This window comes from Octodon degus, unplaced genomic scaffold (genome assembly GCF_000260255.1).
Source record: "Octodon degus isolate 3935 unplaced genomic scaffold, OctDeg1.0 scaffold00036, whole genome shotgun sequence".
NCBI lineage: Eukaryota > Metazoa > Chordata > Mammalia > Rodentia > Octodontidae > Octodon > Octodon degus.
This window is the reverse complement of record NW_004524612.1, coordinates 2,555,316-2,564,188: the sequence shown is the minus strand read 5'-3', so window position 1 is coordinate 2,564,188 and position 8,873 is coordinate 2,555,316. Positions and strand designations below refer to the sequence as shown.

General features: G+C 39.6%; 1 pseudogene; it reads left to right on the top strand.

Annotated features, from left to right (window-relative positions):
- The first annotated feature begins 452 nt into the window (after window positions 1-452).
- LOC105742106 lies at window positions 453-1,837 on the top strand (annotated as a pseudogene).
- Window positions 1,838-8,873: the final 7,036 nt, after the last annotated feature.

The following is an 8,873-nucleotide window of genomic DNA, read 5'->3' as shown; positions in this document are numbered from 1 at the left end:
TAGGTGGTGACAGTGACAAGGAACTGAATCCTAAGAAAGTGCAAACCAGCTACTTGAATTTCAGGTGACTAATTTGGTTGACTCCAATTGTAAAGTTTGACTGGCCACTGCAGGTGAAAGGATTTGATTGAGCACAGATCAAAAAATCTCCCCAGAACTGAGTGACCTTATTAAGCAACTTTGCAGGATCTTTTATGCAGTGAGCTATGCTCAGCAAAGCACGGATATTTTCCATTAACCTCTGAGGCAACAACAAATTCATCCATTGCTTTTCCCTCCTTACTCAACTCTCTCAAATCCCCAAACAGCATGACCCTCTTTTCTCCCATTTGCCACCTTGCCATGTGGTGTCTGAATTAAGTCCCTAATTAAGACTGCCCTCTGGCTTTTTCACAATGGGTTTGCTGCGAGAGCACAGGTGTAGTGAAAGCCACCACTAAATTGAAGCCAACATGGGAAAGGAAAAGACCCATATTAATATCGTCACCATCGGACACGTGTACTCCAGGAAATCCAGCACCACTGGCCATGTGATCTACAAATGCAGTGGCATCGACAAAAGAACCATTGAAAAATTTGAGAAGGAGGCTGCTGAGATGGGGAAGGGTTCCTTCAAGTATGCCTGGGTGTTGGACAAGCTGAAAGCCAAGCGTGAGCGTGGTATCACCATTGACATCTCCCTGTGGAAATTTGAGGCCAGCAAGTATTACATGACCATCATCGATGCCCCTGGACACAGAGACTTCATCAAAAATATGATTACAGGCACATCTCAGGCTGATTGTGCTGTCCTGATTGTTGCTGCTGGCATTGGTGAATTCGAAGCTGGTATCTCCAAGAACGGGCAGACCCATGAGCATGCCCTTCTGACTTACACACTGGGTGTGAAACAACTAATTGTTGGAGTTAACAAAATGGATTCCACAGAGCCACCCTACAGCCAGAAGAGATATGAGGAAATTGTTCAGGAAGTCAGCACCTACATTAAGAAAATTGGCTACAACCCTGACACCATAGCTTTTGTGCCAATTTCTGGTTGCAATGGTGACAACATGCTGGAGCCAAGTGCTAACATGCCTTGGTTCAAAGGATGGAAGGTCACTCTGTAAGGACGGCAATGCCAGTGGAACAACACTGCTTGAAGCTTTGGATTGCATCCTCCCACCCATTTGCCCCACTGATAAGCTTTTGCGGCTGCCCCTCCAGGATGTCTACAAAATTGGTGGTATTGGCACTGTCCCTATGGGCCGAGTGGAGACTGGTATTCTCAAACCTGGCATAGTGGTCACCTTTGCTCCAGCCAATGTCACAACTGAAATCAAGTCTGTTGAAATGCACCATGAAGCTTTGAGTGAAGCTCTTCCTGGGGACAATGTGGGCTTCAACGTCAAGAACGTGTCCATCAAAGATGTCTGGCGTGGCAATGTGGCTGGTGACAGCAAAAATGACCCACCAATGGAAGCAGCTGGTTTCACTGCTCAGGTGATTATCCTGAACCATCCTGGCCAGATCAGTGCTGGCTATGCCCCTGTCCTGGATTGTCACACAGCTCACATTGCTTGCAAGTTTGCTAAGCTAAAAGATTGATCGCCGGTCTGGTAAGTAGCTGGAAGATGGGCCCAAGTTTCTGAAATCTGGTGATGCTGTCATTGTTGACATGGTTCCAGGCAAGCTCATGTGTGTTGAGAGCTTCTCTGATTATCCACATCTGGGTCATTTTGCTGTTCATGATATGAGACAGACAGTTGCTGTGGGTGTCATCAAAGCTGTGGACAAGAAGGCTGCTGGAGCTTGCAAGATCACCAAGTCTGCCCAGAAAGCTCAGAAGGCTAAATGAATATCATCCCTGACACCTGCTATCCCAGTCTTAATCAGTGGTGGAAGACTGGTCTCAGAACTGTTTCTCCCAATTGGCCATTTAAGTTTAATCATGAAAGACTGGTTAATGATAACAATGCATAGTAAAACCTTCAGAAGGAAAGGAGAATGTTTTGTGGACCATTTTTTTTTGTGTGTGTGGCAGTTTTTAAGTTATTGGTTTTCAAAATCAATACTTTTTAATGGAAACAACTTGACCAAAAATCTGTCACAGAATTTTGAGACCTATTAAAACAAAGTTTAATGAGAAAAAGAAGACTTCCCTCTGTACCACAGCTCCAAAGTTATTGAGTTTAAATGTGTTCCAGATTTGTATACAAGAACTCCAAGTATAATTTCAAAGTGACTAAAGAAACAAGCAGAAATTTATCTTTCATATCTTATGAAGAGATAAACTGAATATCTTTCTTAAGTTGGATCAAATCAGTCCAAACACGTTTATCAGAAGGCTAAAGTGTCAGCATATACAATGATGATGGGTCACTGTCTCTGAAAAGTAAAATGAATCTTATAGAAGAAGTCTTAGGGTCAGATAGACCTGGGCTTTCATCCCATCTCTAACTTTCTCTGATTTTGATAAAATCATTGATTTTCCTGAGCCTTAGTTCTGCAGACACAAAATGGGGATAACAGAATGACCTCACTGGATTTATGATCATTGGATATGATCAGTGATATGTGTTTGCACAGGTGGTGAGTTTAGCTGTTTTTTTGTTTTTGTTGCAGGGGGTAATTTTTGAAAAACCACTATTTGGGGAAGGAATGAATCAAAGAAACAGATATAAAGTAACATCCAGATTATCATACCAGAAGACAGCCATCCTCTGCAGTAGATCTTCAATCATTTCTGGGACTAATGTCTTTCCACAAACCTTCAGTTTAAATGAAATGTAAGAAGTAACATTTATCTTAATAATGTAAAGTACATTGCATGTGTGTGGACATAAATAATAATAAAAATCCTTATGTAAAACTTTAACCTTAAGGCAGCAAGAAAAGAATGCTTTAAAAGGCAGTTTAGTCACCTTCCATTTACTATCATCCCCCTTCCCAATGGATAATTGGTCTAAGCCAGACTTAGTCAGACTTCGGCTCAGTCACTTCCATGTTATAAAGCAGCAGTAGACACACTGTTCTGCAGAACCTGCTGAAGAAGAGTCATTCCTGAAATTGTTGCTATGCTGCTGAAAGGACAGCAAGCGCCTGACATTCCCACAGCAACCTATGTGACATGCACAGGAATCCGTTGGGATTTCATCACAACCCTTAACAGCCACATGGTCATCTGGAAAGTGTAAGAATATCATAATATGGACCTTGGAATAAACATGATTAACAAATGACAAACATCATTGGATTTTGAAGGAAATGTTTTAAAATGTTAAAAATTTTGCTAGATTAAATGTCTTAATTACTCTCATTGGCATTGGTCTACTATGCCATATTCACATTGCCAAAGACAATTCAAACAGGCTTGAATAATAAAGTAGACAGTGGTCATCAGAGACACAAAAACAGGATATTGACTCAAAGGATCTGCAGTTGTTCAACACCTGGGGTATGCTAAGTCCTCACTAATTATCCTAGCTTTACTTCTTCCTCCTTAGAAGTACTTACACTTGTGACAGCCACATACGTGACTAACTATATTCTAAATTACTATCCCACAACCAAGCCAAACACTCAAATCTGCCTGTGAAAGGCTTCCTTGGAGGTCTGCCCCATAACGTGCTACATGATCACAAAAATGTAGTCTTAACATAAAAGAAAAAGAAAACAGATTTGATCCTGTTGGATATTTAAGGAATCCTGAATCAGAATTTGAGTTAGCAGTGCTTGTCATGAGAGAGATGTCTTTCAAGTTAGATTTATCTTTTTATTCTCCCTCCCTAGATCTGATAGATTGTCCTGAAGGCATCAAGCCTCTGGGGTTTTCCCAGTGTACTTTTAGATGGAGCCCATGTGATTTCTATACTTGCTGCTTTTGTTTTCTCTTACTGAAAAATTTTCATTGACTTTAACTAAATTCCTTTTAGTGTTATGAGCTTCTCAGTATCTGATAGAAAGCCTCCACACATTAGAAAAAATTTAGTTGGAAATACAGCAATTCAGCCATAAAAGAGGTATGGAATTTAAGTTACTAAAAGGTCATTTAAATAATCCGATTAAATAGGATAAAATTTGTGTTAAAATGTCCCTCTGTGAGCCATCCCATAGGCATGATAATCCTTAGGAACAGTACTAGGCAGCTGAAGCCCGCTTCGAATTCTAGTAAGACCGGGGCTCTCACAGCCAGCCCAATGTCATATATAACCCCCAAAACTCTTACTTTTAGGAATTAAAGAGCAGAAAGTTCACAATTGTAATTGAAATCAAGAAGAGAAGACTTTAAGAAGGTCCTTCTAAAATTGATTGTCTTGGTTATTCGTAACACAATTTGATTTTTATTGTTATTTTGTTACTTTTGTTCTGTTGTTATTGTTGTTACTGCTTTTAATGTAGTGTCAGATAAAAAAGAGCTTCCAGGATATTGATACACTCAAAGTCACCAAAAAATTTACTCTAATGTCAATAAGCTACACATTCTCTTTCTTTAGCATTTTTGTTTAGTAGATCCTATCACTATTTTCCATAATGTTATCTACACTAGCAAGTTTCACAAGATTTATGTACAGCAAAAATGCTATAAGTGCAAATAAATATCTAATAACTAGTCAGGATTCAAATCCCTGTACCTCATGATAACCATGAGGACCTACTCTACCCTAATTCAAGGCTTGCCTGGAATAAAAGCACTACTTTATTAGTGTTCCCTGACTCTTTTCTCCTGAACCCTGGTCTCATTTCAACATATACTCACAGGCTGGAGAAGACCTGATGCCATTTTAATCAATCAAGCCCATAAAGAAAGCCTACAAAAAGGTACGGTTCATCAAAAAGAACCCAAAACAGACCTTTCTTACTTAAAGATATAGGTTTCTATGTCTTTACCACCCATATCAAAATCACTACTGTAACTAATGCAGACACAAACCATAACAACTATATCTCACCAACTTTGGCTAGAGATGGGAACCTCCAAATTCACTTTTCTGTAACACAGAAGTTCAAGGAGGTGCTTAAATTCTAGGAACTATTGAAATTCTTCGATGCCTTCATGAACTGGCCCCAAAATGCAAAATTTAACACAAAACTTTCACTATGTCATATGAATACTTTGCTCTAGCACCCAGGGACTTATCTAATTCTAAGAGGTAAGAAAAGTTCCATTCTAACCACTGACCCACTGGATAATCTCTCAGCTTCTTATAATGGTTCTATGAGAGAAGTCAGCATGTGACACCATTGGAAGGTTTCCCGAGCAGAGCTATGTGTGAGAAGACCTGAAAAATTGGCTCAGAGTCAGCAACACACACAACATGTACATGTGAGTGAGGGAGAGCACACATACTACATGTCTTTAATTTCTAGTGTAGTCTATTGCAGACTACTTTCAAGAATGAGTGCTTGTTTCTTGAATAGACTTACACTAAGAATATTTAATCACAGAAGTGAAATTCTCAACAGAAATAAATAGATAAATAACAAAAAATATTAACTATGGTCAAAGAGAATGTGGTTAATCTACAGTAAATGAAATCAAGGTAATATTGCAAGAGGCTTGAGGGCATATATCACAAGAAGATATTCAAGGGTCTACATTCATGATTTTCCTAGAGGATCACAGGAGTTTCTAGCTTTTCTGCAAATGTAATGCAAAGCAAATACATTTTCCCACCAACTACTGTCTCAGTTACTCTTCTCTCATTGCTGGGACAAATAGCTGACACCCAAAATAAAGGAAGGAAAGGTTTAATTACTTAACAGTTACCAGAGGTTTCAGTCCATACTCAGCTGGCTCCAAGTCTGAGTAGCACACGGCAGACAGCAACTTTTCATGACAGTGGTAAATATCAAGAGCAAAAAGGAAGAGTAACAGCAACAATGGCTGCAGAGAGCAAGTCTGTCTCCCTTAAGTTGCATACAGGCTATCCACCGCAGGCTGGGTGTAGCACTCACATCCATAAACCCAGCAGCACTCACACTCATAATCCCAGTGGATCATGTGTTAATCACAAGCTCTACAAGTTCTCCCCATGACTACTTGTGGTTTGGGGGGACAATTAGACACAAACCATAACTACATCTCACCAATTTTGGCTAGAGACAGGAACCTCCAAATTCATTTTTCTGTAACACAGAATTTCAAGAAGCTACTTAGATTCTAAGAACTACTGAAACTCTTTGATGCCCAAACTGCAAAATTTAACACAAAACTTTCACTGTGTCATATGAATACTTTGCTCTAGTACCCAGGGACTTATCAAACTCTAAGAGGCAAGAAGAGTTCCATTCTAACCACTAATAAAATGAATTATTATTTGTCTTTTTTTGTGCAGGGTCTTACTACACAGCTCAGACTCATAGTGATCCTCCTGATTTCTGCCTCCCTAGTGCTGGGATTACAAATGTGTGCCACCATGCCCAGACTCCATTGCCAGCTCAGTGCACCCAGGGGTGGGGCCAGTGCAGCATGTGGTGCCAGGGATCAAACCCTGGCCCCTGCACTTACCTGAGCAAGCGCTCAGTCCACTGAGCTATACAGCCAGCCCTTATTTGTCTTTTTCTAAAGAGTTTGTATGAATAACCAAAGACCTTATAATTAACACAGGGGACATTTACAACCAAAACATTCAAATACTTGCTTTTAAACATAGCATATGTTGTACCTGGTGAGGAAAAACCAAGAACCAAAACTAAAAATGACGATCCTCTCTGAGAAACTAACAACAAAATTTAGTGAGACTTAGGTAAACAATAATAGGTGTGTGTGTGTGTGTGTGTGTGTGTGTGTGTGTGTTGTCATACATTTTCCTACCCTTGTGCTTTCTGGTTCTTTAAGGGTCAATGATTTAACATCAACTAAAGGAGAAACAAAATAGAGCACAACCCAACAAAGACACACACCCAGGTAAAGTTATTCCCTCAACTTCTCTCCTATTTAGTCCCCAACGCATGCAGCTTCCTTACCTATAACCTGAAATAATGCATTATGTATAAAATTGTTACTTATAATTAATCATATGAAGAGACGTATACTTGTTTAAAATAATTATCAACCTTCCATCAGCTCGCCAGATCCCTTCCATTTGGAGCCCAGGCTGGCGTGTGTGTGAGATCTTCTGTGCAATCACCAGATCCCTTTCCAGCTAGAGACCAGGCCCAGAGTGTGTGGGGGACCTTCCTCATATTTAGGAGATCCCTGACCAGCAAATGCCCAGGCCTGGTGTCTGCATGTATGGAACCATCAGAAGATTTGCGTGAACCTTCTCGATCAGATAGGACCAGTGTGGAACCATGTGGGAGAAGCCCCTTCACAGAGGTTAAGGGAAAGATCCACCCAGGCAATCCAGGAGCTGAAGATCTTGCCAGAGGAGCTCAGCAGTTTCACTTCCATAGGCTGCAGCAAGAAGAAGCTGAGCACAGCAGCCAGACCCAAGCCAGGCGCATCTGGATTAGTTCAAACTTGGTAGATCAGGACGTGGAAAGGTGAGACACTTTGCTAGACCCTGATCAATGAAAGCATCCTCTTTCTTTCTCTCTTGATCAACAGAGGGAACAATAGGTAACCAGAGTGAACTAGTCTGCCTGGAAGACCCCATGTATATCAAGGGAAGGTGATCAGACAGAACTTAGGGTAACTAATATAAATATAAATTCTCAATTTAATATCTGCTTAGCTACATAGACATAATGTGTGTTCTCATGGTCTAAAATACAAACCCATTAGTTAGAAAAGCTTGTCAACTGATAAATATCACTACCCATTATTAGTATTCTTAATTGTAGTTCTGTGATACAAAACTGCACCTGCCTTAACTATACAGTCTCTCCTTGGTAAGAATATTGGTAAGTGCTAAGGTAATAACTGCACCAAAGCTTCACACCAAAGGTCAGAGGACAGTGCTATACAAAATGACAAAGAGATAGACTAAAATGCACTCTCAGGCCCCAAGTCCACCCAGAACAAATGCAGGAGACACCATCATAGAAGAAATTGGAAATCACACACCAAAAATCTCTGAATTAATAACATCTGAAGCAGAGAAACAACTGCAGAAAGGTATAGAGGAAATGACATCAAAAAAACCACTCTGAAGTAAAAATAAAATGATAACTATAATGAAAGAATTACTAAGTGCTTCTAAAAAAAACACTGATAAAAAATAGAGGCGAATAAAAAAAGATGAAATCCTTGAATGAGTAAGTTAAGAAAGAAATAGAATGCATGAAGCAGATTCAGAGACATACAGGAAATTAAAACCTCAATCACAAGCTGGCAAAACTGTTAGAATGAGAATAAAAATAAACTTGCAGATCTTGAAGACACCCTTGCAGCTAGTTAAAAGGTAAGGAAAGATCTCATAGAAAAACCCAGCATGCAGGAAAAAAATAATTGAACATCTGCAAGACGATGCAAAGATGAACACCCAGGAGAAAACCCACTCGGAAGCCCATTCTATTGCTTTCTCATATAGGAGCTCTCTTTCTCTCAATAAATATATTCTGCTCATAAAAAAGATGAACAACTTAAGACTGACTAATAGGCAACAGTGAGAAAGAAGGAGTCAATACAAATGATATAAAAAGAATATGGATAAAAGTAATAGCAGAAAACTTCCCAAATATGGAGAAACATTCCGACATTCAGGTAATCAAAGCAGACATAACTCCAAATAACATCAATCCAATTAAAAACACACCGAGACATATAATAGTCAAGATCCCAGAAGTCCAGCACATGAACAATATACTGAAAGCCACTAGAGAAAAGAAGCAGATCGTATTTAAAGGAAAACCCATCAAAATAATAGCAGACTACTCTTCACAAACCATAAAGGCAAGAAGAGCATGGAGCAGAGTACTTCAAGTCCTCTATGAAAACAAATTCCAGC